The sequence below is a fragment of the Rousettus aegyptiacus genome, unplaced genomic scaffold (genome assembly GCF_014176215.1).
Source record: "Rousettus aegyptiacus isolate mRouAeg1 unplaced genomic scaffold, mRouAeg1.p scaffold_m13_p_10, whole genome shotgun sequence".
NCBI classification, from domain to species: Eukaryota; Metazoa; Chordata; class Mammalia; order Chiroptera; family Pteropodidae; genus Rousettus; species Rousettus aegyptiacus.
In genome coordinates this window covers 70,442,193-70,458,699 of record NW_023416285.1, presented here as the reverse complement: position 1 = coordinate 70,458,699, position 16,507 = coordinate 70,442,193, and positions in this window count along the sequence as shown.

Here is a 16,507-nt window from a genome sequence, read left to right as displayed (position 1 = left end):
TCCGATAAAGGCCTAATATCCAAAATACACAAAGAACCCATAAAACTAAAAATATATATATATATATATCAAGTTAAAAAATGAGCAGAAGACCTGAACACTTATCCTGAGAAGACATGCAAATGGTCAACAGACATATGAAAAGATTCTGAACTTCACTAGCTTTTAGGGAAATGCAAATCAAAACCACAATGAGAAATTCTGGGAAACATGGCGGAGTGAGAGAAGTTCTCAAACCTCTCCCCTTGAAACAATAATAAGCTGAACATCTAAAACTCAACAAAAAACACCCAAACTACACACCAGCACATCTGAGCATGTGATCTGTGCATAAGAGCTGCCATAGTTTAGAATACCAAGTGTCAGGCGGTGGACTGGGAGAAATAAAGAAGTTGCCTCTCTCAGCCGCCAGAGCTTCCTGCAAGAGGACGGGGAACGGGGAGCAGAGAAGGAGTAGCAAGTTCCCTGAACAGCCCTCCTAGGAAAGCTGTGAGCTCCCTGTGGCCAGCTGGCAGCAGGGCCCAGTCATCAAGGAAGAAGACAGAGAAGCAGCGGGCAGAGAAACAATAGCTGATTTTTACCGGCCGCGGTTGCAAAACTGAGACTGAGCCGCAACCCCCAATCCTCAACCCAAAGACCCCATCCTCCCATACATCTGAGACTCAACACCGTAGAGCCCCAGTGAAACAATGCCGAGACTGTCGCTGACAGTGACAGAGACTAAAACTGAAGATAGTGAGCGTGATTAAATATCTATCAGAAAATAAAAAGGAATTTTTAAGACAGGGATTCAAGAGGCTTAGATGCCACCTACTGGAAACCAAAAGAAAAGCTCCTTCTTTGCAGCAGGCTAAAGAGAGATCTTTATATAATAAATCATCTTCCTGAAAAAACAGCAGAAAACACTTTCATTAATGCCCAGGAGGAGAAATAGGCCATTAAACACCATGAACAACCAAGGTGACAGAAAGAAAGAGAAAAATCTCCAGAAAATAAGCTTATAGACATAGAAATACACGGCTTAAATGACAGAGAATTCAGAATGGTACTTCTGAAAAAACTCAGTGAATTCAGAAATGTGTCCCATCGACAATTTCAGGACTTGAAAGAACAACTAGATGAGCAAAGCAAGGAGATTGAAAACCTCAAAAAGAACAGAATAGAACTTCTGGAGATAAACCACACACTGCATGAGCTGAAAAATGAAATAGCAAGCTTGGGAAATAGAGTCGAACAAATAGAGGAAAGGATCAGTGATAGCGAAGATAGAAATCTAGAAATAAATTAGAAGGAAGAAGAGAGAAACCAAAGAATGAAAAATAATTAAAGAGAAATTCAAAAACTAGCTGATAGCATCAGGAGAGGAAACAAGAATAATGGGCATTATTGAAGGTGAGGAAAAGGCACAGGGACTATAGTGGTTGAGAATTTCCCAAATTTAAGGAATGAGCTGGAGCTTGAAATTCAAAAAGTCAACAGAACACTCAATTATATCAACCCCAAAATGCCTTCACCAAGACACATTGTATTAAGTTACCAAAAATCAATGACAAAGATAGAATTCTCAAGGCAGCCAGAGAGAAGAAAACAGTAATGAATAAAGGAAAACCCATTAGATTATTCTTGGACTTCTCAGCGCAAACATTATAAACCAGAAAGGAATGGAATCATATATTTCAACTATTAAGTAAAAGGAATTACCAATCTAGAATAATATATTCAGCTAAGCTCTCCTTTGAATATGAAGGAGAAATTAAGACCTTTCCAGACATACAAAAATTAAGGGAATTCTGCACCACGAGGTCTACACTACAGGAAATATTGAAAGGGGTCAGTTCACCTAAAACAAAATGACAAAATTTAAAAAAAAAAAACATAATTAAGAGTAAAATGACTATCAGGCAAATAGAAGCAGAGGAGTGCAACCCTTACTAAGAACAGTGCATTATAAGCTTAAACATTAAGAAGAGAATTACTATGGCAAGATAGTAATGAAAGTATAGTGTACATAGGAATAAACAGAGACAACAATGACTGAAAAAAGGAGGATTCGAAGGTCCAAATATATAAAGGAGAAAAAATAAGGCATGCAACTATATATATATATGTGTGTGTGTGTATATATGTACATATATATACATATATATATGTACATATATATGTATATATATGTACATATATATATACATTCTTATTCTATACATGCTTATACATTCTTCTCTAGTGCTCATATACATATATATACATATATATACATACGTATATATGTATATATGTATATACATATATACATATATACGTATATATATACATATATATACATATATATACATATACATATATATACATATATGTATATATATGTATATATATACGTATATATGTATATATATGTATATATATACACACACACATATATATATACATATATATATGTGTATATATATATACACATACAGTTGTCCATTTTCTACTAGATATATAAGGATATATAACAATCCTTACATATTTGTAATAGTAACCACACATAGAAGATTCAGAACTGAAATATATAACATAAAACAAAAAGAACCAGAGGGAAAACCCACAAAAGTCAACCAAAATAAAGGAAACAGAAACACAAGAACAAGGAAGTAATGGAAACACTGAGTTACCAGAAATAAAAAGACAAAATAGCTATAAGAAGACCTCATATTGCAATAATCACCCTAAATGTAAATAGACCGAACTCACCTATTAAAAGACAGAGTTGCAGTATGAATCAAAAATAAATAAATAAATATATAAATAAATAGATAAATAAATAAATAAATAAGAAAGCCAACCACATACTGCCTCCAGAAGACACATCTCAGCTCCAAAGACATATATAGACTCCAAGGGAAAGGGCGGAAAATGTTATTTCTAGCAAATGGCATTCAGAGAAAAGCGGGAGTAGCAGTACTAATATTAGAGAAAATAGACTTCAAAATAAAAAAGATAAAAGAATATACTGAGGGATACTTCATAATGATAAAGAGAATCATGCACCAAGAAGTCGTAACATTTATTAATATCTATGCTCCAAAGCAGGGAACCTCAAATTATGTAAAGTAATAACTAACAGAACTAAAGGGAGAAACAGACCAAAACACTATCATAGTAGGAGACCTAAATACTCCACTGTTGGGTACGTACAGATCATCAAACAGAAAACCAATAAGGACATAACAGCCTTAAATTACACATTATACCAACTGGACATAATTGACATATATATTGCTTTCCATCCCAAAAAGCTGCTTATACATTCTTCTCTAGTGCTCATAGAACATTCCCAAGGATGGACCACATACTGGGACACAGAGGTAGCCTTAACAAATATAAGAGGGTTGAAATCATAGCAACCATATTCTCTGATCATAATGCTTTGAAACTAGAGATGAACTGCAAAAAGAAAGCAGGAAGAACCACAAATACATAGAGATTAAGCAACATGTAATTGAAGAATAACTGGGTGAAGAAAGTAATAAAAAGAAAGATCAAGAGATACGTAGAAACAAATGAAAATGACAGTAGAATATATCAAAACTTTTGGGACATGGCAAAAATGGTCATAAGAGGAAAGTTTATGTCATTACAGTCCTATCTCCAAAAACAAGAATGAGCCCAAATAAACAACCTAACACTTCATTTCAAAAACTAGAAGAGGAATAATAAATGAAGCTTAAAGTCACAGGTAGAAAGAAATCATCAAAATTAGAACAGAAATAAATAAAATTGAAAACAAAAAAAAACAATAGAAAAATAAATGCTGGTTCTAGGAGAAGTTTAATAAAATTGACTGACTAGACTCACTAAAAAAAAAGAGAAAGCACACAAATAAACAAATTCAGAGATGAAAGAGGGGAAATTACAACTGACATCGCAGAAATACAAAGGATCATCCAAGAATACTATTAAAAAGCATATAACACCAAATTTAATAACCTAGAAGAAATAGACCAGTACTTAAAAAAATACAACTTTCCTAGAATGAATCAAGAAGATATGGAAAATATAAGTAGACTGACCAGAAGTATGAAAACTTAAACAATCATCAAAAACCTACCCAAAAGTAAAACCCAGGGCCAGATGGCTTTACCAGTGAATTCTACCAAACATTCAAAGATTTAATACTTATTCTCCTCAAAATCTTCCAAAAAATGGTAAGGAGGCAATACTTCTCAACTCATTTTATGAGGCCAGTATCACTCTGATACCCAAAATCTGATAAAGATAACACACACACACACACACACACACACACACACACATACACACACACACACAAACTGTGGACCAATATCTCTCATGAAAACAGATGCAAAAATCCTAAATAAGACACAAATGAACCAAATATAGCAACATATTAAAAAGATTATACACCACGATCAAGTAGGCTTCATCCCAAGGGCATAGGGATGGTTTAACATACACAAATCAATTCCTGTGATACACTACATGAACAAATTAAAAGATAAGAATCATATGATCATATCAAGAGATGCAGAAAAAGCCTTCGACAAGTACAGCATCCATTTATCATCAAAACACTTAACAAAATCAGTATAGAAGGAAATTACCTTAACATAATAAAGGCCATATATTACAAGCCCTCAGCCAACATTACACTTAATGGTAAAAAACTAAAAACCTTCTCTGGACAAGGCATGGCTGTCCGCTGTCGCCACTCTTATTCAATATAACATTGGAGGTCCTAGCAAGTGCAATTAGGCAAGAGAAAGATATAAAAGGCATTCAAATAGGAAACAAAGAGTCAAATTGTCACTATTCATGGATGACATGATTCTCTATATAGCAAACTCTAAAGACTCCATAAGAACACTACTAGAAACAATAAGTAAATACTGTAAAGTTTCTGGATAGAAAATCAATGTTCAAAAATCCATAGTGTTCCTATACTCTAATAATGAAGTGTCAGAAAAAGAAGTGGAAAAAATAATTTCTTTTGCAATTGCACTGAAAGGAATAAAATACCTAGGAAAAAATCTAACAAAACATGTGAAAGACCTATATAATGAAAACTATAAGACCCTATTAAAAGAAATAGAAGTAGACATAAAGAAATAGAAAGTTATTCCATGTTCTTGGATTGGAAGGCCAACTGCAAAAGAATAAAATTAGACTGTTGTTTATCCTTACTCACCCAAATTAACTCAAAGTGGATTAAGGGCCTGAATATAAGACCTGAAACAATAAAATGCATAGAAGAAAACATAGGAACTAAATTCAAGGACCTTGGATTTAAAGAGGATTTTATGAATTTGACCTCAAAAGCAAGGAAAGTAAAAGCTAAAATAAATGAATGGGACTACATCAAACTAAAAAGCTTCTACTCAGCAAAAGAAATTGTCAACAAAATAGATAACCATCTAAATTGGAAAATATATTTGCAAGCAATGCCTCCAATAAGGGCCTAATTTCCAAAATATACAAAGAATGCATACAACTCAATAACAACAACAAAAAAACCCAAACGATCCAATCAAAAAAATGGGCAGAGGACCTGAACAGATACTTCTCCCTGGAGGACATACAAATGACCAACAAAGAAATGAAAAGGTGTTCAACATCACTAGCTTTTAGAGAAATGCAAATCAAAACTACAATGAGATACCATGTCACACCTGTTAGAATAGCTATAATCAACAGGATAAGTAATAACAAATGTCAGAGAGGATGTGTAGAAAAAAGAACCCTCATTTACTACTGGTGGGACTGCAAATTGATACGACCACCCTAGAAAATAGTATGAAAGTTCCTCAAAAAACTAAGAATTGGTCCACCATATGATCCAGGAATCCCTCTAATTTGGGGTATTTGCCCCAAAGACTTGGAAACAGATATCTGAAGAAATATTTGCACACCAGTGTTCATAGCAGCATTATTCACGTTGGCCAGGACATGGAAGCAACTAAAGTGTTCTACGATAGATAACATTATATAAGTTCCAATTGTGAAGCATACCCTTACTTAAGCAGTTCCTCACACACCAATTTTGATAGCTTTGAAAATTTATTAGTTAGTAGTAAACTTTTGCTCATTTTAAAGTATACATCTGCTATTAACTGTATGCATTATCCAGCCTCTCCACATAAATATTAGCCAGGGGCTAATTGAATGGCACTTTTGTATGATTGGTGGTTGAAAAGTCAATCTTCATTATAGATTTTTCTACATAAGCATTGTTATTTCTGTATATTTTCAAATTCAGATGAACTAAGAATAAAGATACATATTTTATGTAAGACTTCTGGACCAACGGAAGCAAATATACATAAAGGTTTTTATGTTAAAATGTTTCAATTCATCATTTTACTCTCAGATGAAGCATATGACAAAATCTATGTTTGTCCTTCAGTTCATCATTGACTCTAGCACACATATCTAAAAGGAAAGTTTTATGCTTATTTCAGTTGAGTATGCCATTTAGATAAAGTAAAAAAATATATAAGTTGTGGAACACATTAAACTTCAAAGCAATTATGCAGCCAAAAGCCTTCCTTTATACTCAGCTTCAGCTCTTTTGTCCTTTAAATTTTTGTGTAAACTCCTAAATCTTTAAGCATCTTAAAAACCTAAAGGCTATAATTTTCAGAATCAGATATGTCTACCATTCATTAAGATCATTTAATTTTTTTCTAAATAAAAAACAAAGTCATTTTAATTTTAGTAATATTTTAAACCATTCATAAATTTGAGATATTTTTTAAAGTAAAATCTTTTAAATTCTTATAAATTAATCAACTGGGAAATCTTTCTTAAAGGTAAGCAATGTCCAGGATTGAATGAAGAACTCTCATGACTATTTCAAATAGAGCATAAGGACTATATCTCGTGTCTGTGTTCTACTGAAAGCAAGTGAGAAAAATAAATTTGTGGGTCTAATGAAAAAAGTAAGAAATATTTTTAGTATGCAGTAAACATCTCCTACTTCTCAGATGGACCTAATATATCATTCTCTGCTCTATAAATATCATATTTTATTCATCCTTGTGATAAAAATTTTACTTCATTCTAAAATCCTTTCAAAGTCCAACAGATTCTGCAAAAATCTATAATTATTAGGAACAAAGGCTAGGAATCAGGCTATTTAGCATTAAAACATTCTCTCCTGTTTACTGGTTGTCAGATATATGGCAAGTAAATTAAATCTCTTTGTGGCTCAGTGTCCTCAAAAGAAAGAACAAGGATAATAATTTAGCAAACAAGGTTATTGTGAGGGTTAGAAAATATGTCAGAAAGATTGCAGTTTTCAATTTCTGTTGTTGAATATATAAATTGAATATATAAATTCAACAAATATTTTATTAACATTTAGTGTAGTGGTTATTTTTGAGAAAAAAAGTATATTCATTTGGAAAATACTTATAAATCTTTTGTGAAACATGGGCAAGTGTTTTTTTTTTTTTGTGAGAGGAAGAGATCAATTTATATTGCTTCTAAAATGTTGGAGAGAAAAAGAACCATGAAAGAAGAGGGAGAAAAGAGTTACAGAGAGTCTGTAAAATATAGGACTGCATGCAGAAATAATCAGTGGAGTTTCTTCTTTACTATGTACTTAGAACACATAAAGATTGGGGATAAATGGCACTGAATTTCAAGTAATTTGATTGCTATAATAGGTGAAAACCTTTCCAAATTTAGGAGATCATCCAACCAAATACTTACTAAAGCCTAGAACACTTGTGAATGCTTTATATGACTTAGTTTACTATTTGGCTTTTTAAAAAATAAGAAAGGGCCAAAATTTTGTGGCATATAAAAAAGTGGACTGCCTTGCAAAGGATCAAGAAGGTAGTCAACCCCAGATATTGAAAAAAATCCTAAGGACTGCATTGGATTTCCATGGAATATAGTATTGAGACTTTTAATTAATCAGATCTAGATATAAATGACCTTCTGTAGTTGGTATTGACTTTATGAGTATAGCCATGACTATTACATTTTAAGGTAATGCATGTTTTTCAAGAAGATTTTTGGACATTAACTCACTTGTTCTTCACAAAATTCTATGAGGCAGGCTGGGCAGGCATTTTTCTTTCCGCTGTGAAGGTCAGGAAGCAACCTGAGAAGATTGTGACGTGCTCATTGTGCTACTGTGATAGAATAAGAAATATACATTAGGTTTTTGTTCCCAGTTACTGACACAAAGCTCCTAAAACCTTTTCCTCAGTGATAAGGATGAAAGAAGAATCTTTTTTTTTCTTTTTAATTTATAATAAGCATCTTTCCCCATCACCAAAGTCTATGTTAATGACGTGACTATTTATGGGTTCCTAGAAGCTTCAGGATGGGAGTCGATTGCCAGAGAAACCAACCACATGGTAAGAGAGTTGGAACTTTCTGTCCCACCTTCCTGACCTTCTGGGAGGGGAGAGGCACTGTAGATTGAATTAGTCACCAATGGCCAATAATTTAATGTCTACATAATGGAATCTCCCTAGTACAGAGAGATTGGGAGAGTTTCCAGGTCGGTAAACACATACATACACTTGTCAGGAGGGTGGTGAACCCTTAACTTCAAGGGACAGAAGCTCCCATGCTCAGGACCATTTCAGACCTTGCCCCATGTACCTCTCTCTTCATTTGGCTGTTCCTTTGCATCTTTTGTAATAAACTGGTCATAGTAAGTAAAGCATTTCCCTGAGTTCTGTGAACCATTATAACAAATTATCAAATCTGAGGTAAGGGTCATGGGACTCTGATTTGTAGCCAAGTCAGAAAGAACTGTGAGTAATCTGAGGATCTATGACATGCATTTAGCACGTGAGGTAGGGGATAGTTTTGTGGGACTGAGCCCTTAACCTATGGGGTCTATGCTAATTCCAGGTAGTTAGTGTCAGCATTGAATTAAATTATAGAATACCCAATTGGTATCTGTAGAAAATTGGAGAATTGCTTGGTGTAGAAAACCCACACAATTGGTGTCAGAAGTTTTGTGAGCAGAGAAAAAAATTTTCCTTACCCAAGGTCTCACAAGCTAGTTGAACAACGAGGACTAAAATACTCTAGTCTCTTCTTTGATGTACAGGATAGGAATCTACATAGTGGAGAAAAGCACTTGGATCTGGTGACTTTTCATTTTTTTAATATAAAGGACACCTTTTATGAAACCCAAGAAAGGAAGGGATATATATATTCATAGAAAAAAGTTAAATGTATTATTCAAAAATTAGTTTTAAAGTTTGTTTAAAATAAATAAATCTATCATTTAGATTAAATAGGAAGCTCTTTAGGAGGAAAATGATCCTTTAGGTAGTAATCTGCTTTTGATTTTAAATTTGTTGAATAGAAACCAGCCATAGCCTAGAATAAAAGCCTCTTCTTCCTTATGTATGCCCAGAGTACACACACAAATTCACAAAGTTCCTTCTCTACCTTCCCTCCTATCCAAAGTGGAACTCACAATTTAGAACTTATCCTTACCACAAAGGAAATCTGTCTAGAGGATAAAATCCTCTTTGTGTGACACAGGCTGCTGAGTAGACGTGCCAGGATAGTCAAAAGGATTGATAGATTAAAATTTTAAGTCTATGAATTGTATTTTCCTAAGAAGATAAAAACATAACACTTTAAAGAGAGCATTGAGGAGGGAAAGGAAGAATAAGGTCAACAGGAATCAAGAGAACACCCACATTCTGAAGATCTAAGCAATCTGAAAGAAAACTTTTGTATTTGTAAAGTAGAAGAGGCGGTAAGCACCTTGTCTCATTTCCTGTTTGAGCCTATGACAAAGGATCAAATCATGAACCTAGACTCACACAAATTGTAGATCTTATCCAGCATCATGTTTACTAATAATTTCTAAGTTATAAGTAAGCAAAGGATACAGACTGAGCAGGGAGAGGCCTGAAATGATGAGTGTAGCTCCACATTTTTTCCCCTTTGTATTTTGGACTCACACAAGCTCAGAGTGACAGATAGAGTAATTGATGTGTGTGAAGTACATCATACTTTAGGGGGAATTTAAGTTATGAAACATTGCCATTTTTATACCTAAGTAGTTGTGCAGCTTACATAATGTTTTTCCAGGAAACCATTGCTCATAAATTGGACATCTTGTTATAAACTTTCCATAAACTAGTACTTTATTTCTAGCAAAAGCATTAGTCTGTTTAATAAGTTCAATTTGTAGCATGCTTACGAGGAGATTGAATTGGATTATCAGCTTTTTTTTCCTTTTCCAGAAGCATCTGTCCAGTAATAAGAAAAAAGTGGATCACAATCCCATTGTTTAACTCCTTTCTCCGCATTACCTTTCTCTACTCAATTTCGATATTTTAAATCATAGATATTTGTCTGCTTTTGGGACAATTACTTAAAATCTTAAATAATGTGCACTTATAACTTTATGTAAAAGGATCAAGGCTGTATGTACAAAATAAAAGAGAAACTTTATTCCACGGTCATTGAAAAGAGAGTAATCCAGTTGGTGCTAGAGGCTAATTTTCTCACCCTATCTTGTACTTTTTTAAAGAGACGATTCATCTCTCCTCATTTAGGTTAATGGAAGAACAGGTTGAGCAAGGAAGGCTTTTCTTTCTTGCTAGATCACTTACTGTCCTGGGTAGCTCTACTATTACATAATTGCTTATATGTTTCTTAATATCCTTTTCCTATAAATATCTAGTTAAGGAGGTGAAGTCTTTTTACTGGAACCTTTTCTATGGTATGTCCAGGCCAAGGATTATCAGTTTAAAAACAAGTCTTTTAGATGACATAAGCTTTGGTAATTATGTGTGCCCTGCTACTTCTCTGCTTGTGAGTTTTTCTCCAATAAAAAAAATATATATATATATAATATTTACATTGTATGATGGTAGTTTCATAGACCTCTGTTTCCTTTTTATACAACAATTATAAGATGGGCATAGGCACACAGTACAAGGTGCCAAAAAAAAAAAAAATTTACTCTTGGATTAAAAACCAGTTAAAAACATAATAACGCTGTCCCTTTAATCCTTCCATCCTTTATATTATAGAGAAATGTTTATAACCAATATTATATTAGTAATGGTATTTCTCTAACCAAAAGTTAAACCTAGTAATGCCTAGTAGAATAAAAGTTTTACTGAGATTGTTCATTCAAGTATTTATTGAACCTCTACATATATATAGCAATTCTGGTCTAAAAAAATATCTATTGCTACAAGACTAAAAAGAGCAGTTCTATCGTTCCATATATAAATGATATTTTTGCATTCATAGAAATAAAGTATCTCAGAATCATTTAGGCCATAATTTTTGAGAAGGTTCGATTTCCTTGTTTTAAAAGAAGAATGTACACTGGTACTTAATTTTTTAACTACCATAATGACATATAATTCTTTAGTAAAATTTATTACTATTTTCCAATCATATTGGCTCAAAAATATAATGAAGGTAATTTAAAATCAAAATTTCAAGTATTTCTAGTGTTTACTTTTGCACATATGAATTACACATCTAATAATATGGGGAACTTTCTAGGTATAATTAATGTAAAATAAACATGAAAGTTTAGAAAGTGTGTCTGGGCTCCCCTGGGCTAAGTTTAGCTAGAAGTAATTTGTTAAAAAGTCTTTGGCTATAAAATAACCCAACGGAATAAATATTTTAAGGAAAAGCAGGACATTAGCAGTGACACTAAACTCTGGAGATCACACAGAAAATGTTTCAACAAAATCTAGGGTGTTCTCCTGAGGCAAGAGATTCCAAGATTACAAACTGTGAATCTAATTATACATTAGGCTTTCCATACCCCATGCTCATGTTTACATGGAAACTTTTAAAGATTAAAAGAGAAAGAGAAAGAAGTTTTAGGTCTTAGCAATAGAGTTATTAATACACAAGACTTAAAATGTAAAGTCAACTTTCTTAAGGCCCACACAGTGATGGAACTTGTGTGATACTGGGGATTCATTATTAATATTGGGTTATGTTTTATACAGCAAATGACCTCAATGTCATATGAAAGTAAACATTTATTTTTGTTTAGGGGTCAGTGGGTTAGATGGGTGATGATATCAATCTTAGCCAGGCTTAACTTACCTTGGCTAAACTTATTCATTTGTCTGTGGGCACCTTGTCTGTGGGCATCCATTGACTGCTTGCTAATCTAAGATGACCTTAGCATGGATTTCCCATCTGTGCTCCGTGTGGTCTCATATCCTCCAACAGTCTAGCCTGAGCTTTTATTGTGTCACTGACAAGTGTTGAGTAGAATAAATGGAAATCGGTGAGTCTTTTTGAGGCCCCATCTCAGAAATGGCATGGCATCACTCTGGTCAAAGTAATGGTCATACTAGATTCCAGATATGAAGTGAAGGGGAGGAAAAATAATATATTTTTCTAGACTTTCTGGCTGGAGCACTGTTAACTGAACTGGCATGCAAAATTATTTAATGTACATTTTATGTGACCTAGGAGACCTCATAAGGAAATGAATACCTGAAGAAATTGTTAAATTTGAAAATCTTTATATCAGATTTGATGCAAGTGGAAAGTCATGGGGAAAATGTGATAAGATGAAAGGGTATAAATTAAGGTTAATAAACTTGTTAAAACTTAGTGAGTCTGTTCATTTAGATTTTTCTTAGCATCTCTCCATCTTCAGAGATAATTATGCTTCTTTCCTCTGGGTATAGGGAAGGCACGTCTCACAAGATGGTCTTATGACCTGCTTCAGAAAAGGAGAGGAGGTCAGAGAGGCCTTTCTACACCTCTCATTTCTCAAATTCCTTTATTTTTAAAAATCACTATACCAAGGAGACATATTTTAGGGTAGTGTGCTCTGAATCCCATCAAAGGTGATTAAAATTTACAAAGTAAATATTACATGTATGAAAGCCATTAACTAGAACAATCAATATAATAAATTCATCAAAATATCCACATTAGAAAGTACAAAAATGTACATAAGCCTCATAGTATATAACCAAGGGATTAGGTCTATAACCGTGATTATTTTCCATCTTGAGAAGTCCTGCCGTATATCATTTTCTGCTAAAGTCAACATTTAAAACTTTTTAAAGGCACAACAATTTCTAGGACTTTGGCATCTTAGATGTGTTGTTACCCAAATTCAATGTCCGTAGTAAATGGCAAGAGGAAACCACAACTCTTCATCTTGGAAATACGCCAGGCAGCCCTGGTAAGCAGCAGGGTAAAGGAGAGACTCAAACAGATGTTAATGGGAGAGGAGTGCACATTTTGCAATGAATTAAAGCACAGAAAATTTCTCCCACACCAGGTAAAGAGAGATAAGAGTGGCAGTTTAGAGAAGACAGCATCTTCCCAGGAGTGAGTCATTTGCTTTTTGAACTAAAGCCAAAAATCATAAATAAGAGCAGGGCTCTGTAATAAATGTCAGTTCTTTTATATTTATTAACCGCTGTTATTTATATACAAGTTAAAATTCCTATGAAGGAGCTCGTATTTCCTTTCTTCACTTAATCCAAAAACACATTAAAATGTAGGAGAGGGAGAGGAATGAAAGGTCCATCCATCCAGTCCATCCCACAAAATATATCTTCTTTTAAATCCATGTCAGCAAAACTATCAGGTAAATCCATAATTTTCTTGTTTTTATTAACATTATCTCACTGAATAATAACAAACATACATTGAATACAGAGATAAAATGGACCAAAAGCCTGGCACCAACACATACACAAATAGATAGCACTAGATTTCAAAAAACTACCACCAAAATTAGTTGGAAGCTTAAAATTTTTTTAAAAAAATGTACTTTAGTCAATTTGCTGTCATGAACAACATTTTATTAGAATGTTAACTTCTTTTTTCAAAGATTTTTATTAAAATATAGCTAATATATAATTTTGTATTAGTTTCAAGTGTACATCATAATTATTCAGAACAATCCATTAAAAAATTTAGTTTAGTCAAATGTTTCAGCAGCCATTTTCAACTCTCTTGCCTCTCTTCTGTCCCAATAGTTCTTTATTGCACTTTATATTCTGAGCTCCATCTTTTGGATTTAGCTCTTTTTTTTTTTTTTTTTTTACCATGGATCTAGTAGTAATGACTCCAAACACCCTAATCTTTGCATGTCATGCCTCCCATATAAAAAGAATTTACTACAACATCTAGTGCTTCCTTAATATTCATAGAGGATAGTAAGAATACTAGGGATTTCCACAGCTTTTTAGCAGGTTTTTAAAGACAAAGCTTTTATAGGAAAACACTGGAAACCACTAACAATAATTAGAAAGCTAAACTTGTTTTCCATGTGATTGCTAATTATTTGATCTATTGTCCTTGAAGATATTTATTTTTTCTTGAAAACCTAGGCAGAGCTTTACAAACTCATGACCAATAATCCCTTATATTCAAGAAATCACCAAGTTTCAGTTGATTCAACTCTGAAATAGAAATATGTCTCAAATTTAGTAACTCTTTTCTATCTCCAAGTCTACATCCTAAGTTCAAGCCTAGTTATTTTTTCCCTAGACTATTTATTAGTATGCTGCCTTGACAATTAGCTTTTAGCACCGTTCCCAACCCAATCTCCAATTTAGTATTCACATTTCTGCCTGTTATCTAAATTTATTTTAAAATTTCTTGAAGAGCCATTTCCATTCCTTATAGCTGATAAGATGAATATAAAATCCTTGGCTTTGAGGCTATTGATTATTTCAGAGAACATATTTTATTGCCCTTATATGTGTAAGGCTCTGTGCCAGGTGGCGGTTCCTGACTACAAAATGAGTTAGCCACTGCATCTGCCACTGAGGAATGTATTACACTGTATTAAATGACCAGAAGTTGACTTCAGACTTCATTGAACTGACATGAATCGTGTGGTTCAGAGCAGCAGTTTTTTCATGTTTCCTATTAGGTTTATACACAACTTTCTGTCTTTCCTGAAATGGGAATGTTAGTGATGAGGAAAGAGGGATGACATTTATGATACATCTCTTCATATCCTCAGAGATTTTGTTAAGTGGCTTATAAAATTTTAAAAACGTAATTTAGCACACATTTTTAATCCTTTCAAGCCCAGTTCTACAGGTTGGGTACAATTATCCCCATTTTTTCTGATAAGGATTGTTTAAGGCTGCTTAATTAATAAATGGTACATGCAATTTGGAAAATCTAGCCCTTTTTTGGAAAAAAAGTGAATCTCACTGAAGCGTTCATTTAAGATTATGAGTAGGAATGCTACATTTTCTAGGATTTGACATTTTCAGCAATCGAACTACTAGAAACAGAGTGCTGTAAAAAAATGACATCATTTGTTTCTAAAGACTATTGATGTAATAGAGTGATGCAAAAATAATAAAAGCGAGATATTTCATGGGAAACTTTGGGGTTAGGACTGTAACTTGCGAATCGCCTATATGTAAATGCTGCTATCACAAGCGCCACCAGCGACTGCTCTCAGGGGAAATGGGAAATGGTCTACCTTTTAGTTAAAGGTAAATAAAAGTATCTAGGGAAAGTGAATGAGGCATATCATTTTTATCAGTTAGGAGAGAAGATTTTCAGAAATAGTTTTGATGGGGTCTAATTCCATTATCATTATATTATCTGAGTTGGCAAAATACTTAAACTTCTGCCAACTATGAGATGCCTTTTTGTTAAGCATCTACAATGCAATTTCCCTATCACTCTAGTGTGTACTTTAAACACTGAGGAAATTAATAATATTTCTTTTTAAAGTAGATATGTTTAGTTAAAATAAATTTATTTTTTATTCTCTTTTCTTTTGCTATATTCTTAAAAGTTTATTTTTCTTTCTATGTTTCAAGTACATCTCTTCTAATGATATCCTATTCTAAATTTCTATTCCAGAACTCTATCCTTAATTTTATATCCAATAGAATGTTCTTCAATGATAGAAATGACCTCTATCTACACTGTCCAAAACAATAGCTACTAGTCAATTGGCTTTAGAGCACTTACAATGTGGCTAGCACAACAGAGAAACCAAACTTAAAATTTAAAGAGCCATATGTGACTAGTAGATCACAGTTCCAGACTTTTATCCTAAAATGCCTATTACGTTTCTTATAAATATCCATAAAAATTTTGATTTTAAAACATGTAAGTCTGAGTGTTCATTTCCTGGTCAACATACCCAGTATTCCCTCACCATCAAAATCTATGCCCACACTACTTTCTGCTTTTCTGTTTCTCTATCTGTTATTTTTATTTTTATAAACACAAAGTCTTCTTTTATCTATTTGTGGATCATATTCATTTCTTATCTAGCTGAGACATACTCTCACCTTGATATCTTATAATTTTAGTTTTGATATCTAAGAGTAACTATTATCAACACATCTTATGATAACTAGAGGGAGAATAAAAAAGAGAAAGAGAAAATCTGATTAATGTATACATAAATATATCCAGGTCAGAATAAGTAAGAAAAATTCATATCTCTTTATATCTATTATAGTCTTGCATCGTAAAACAAGTTCTACGGTCATATTTAATATCTATAACTGCCTTTTTC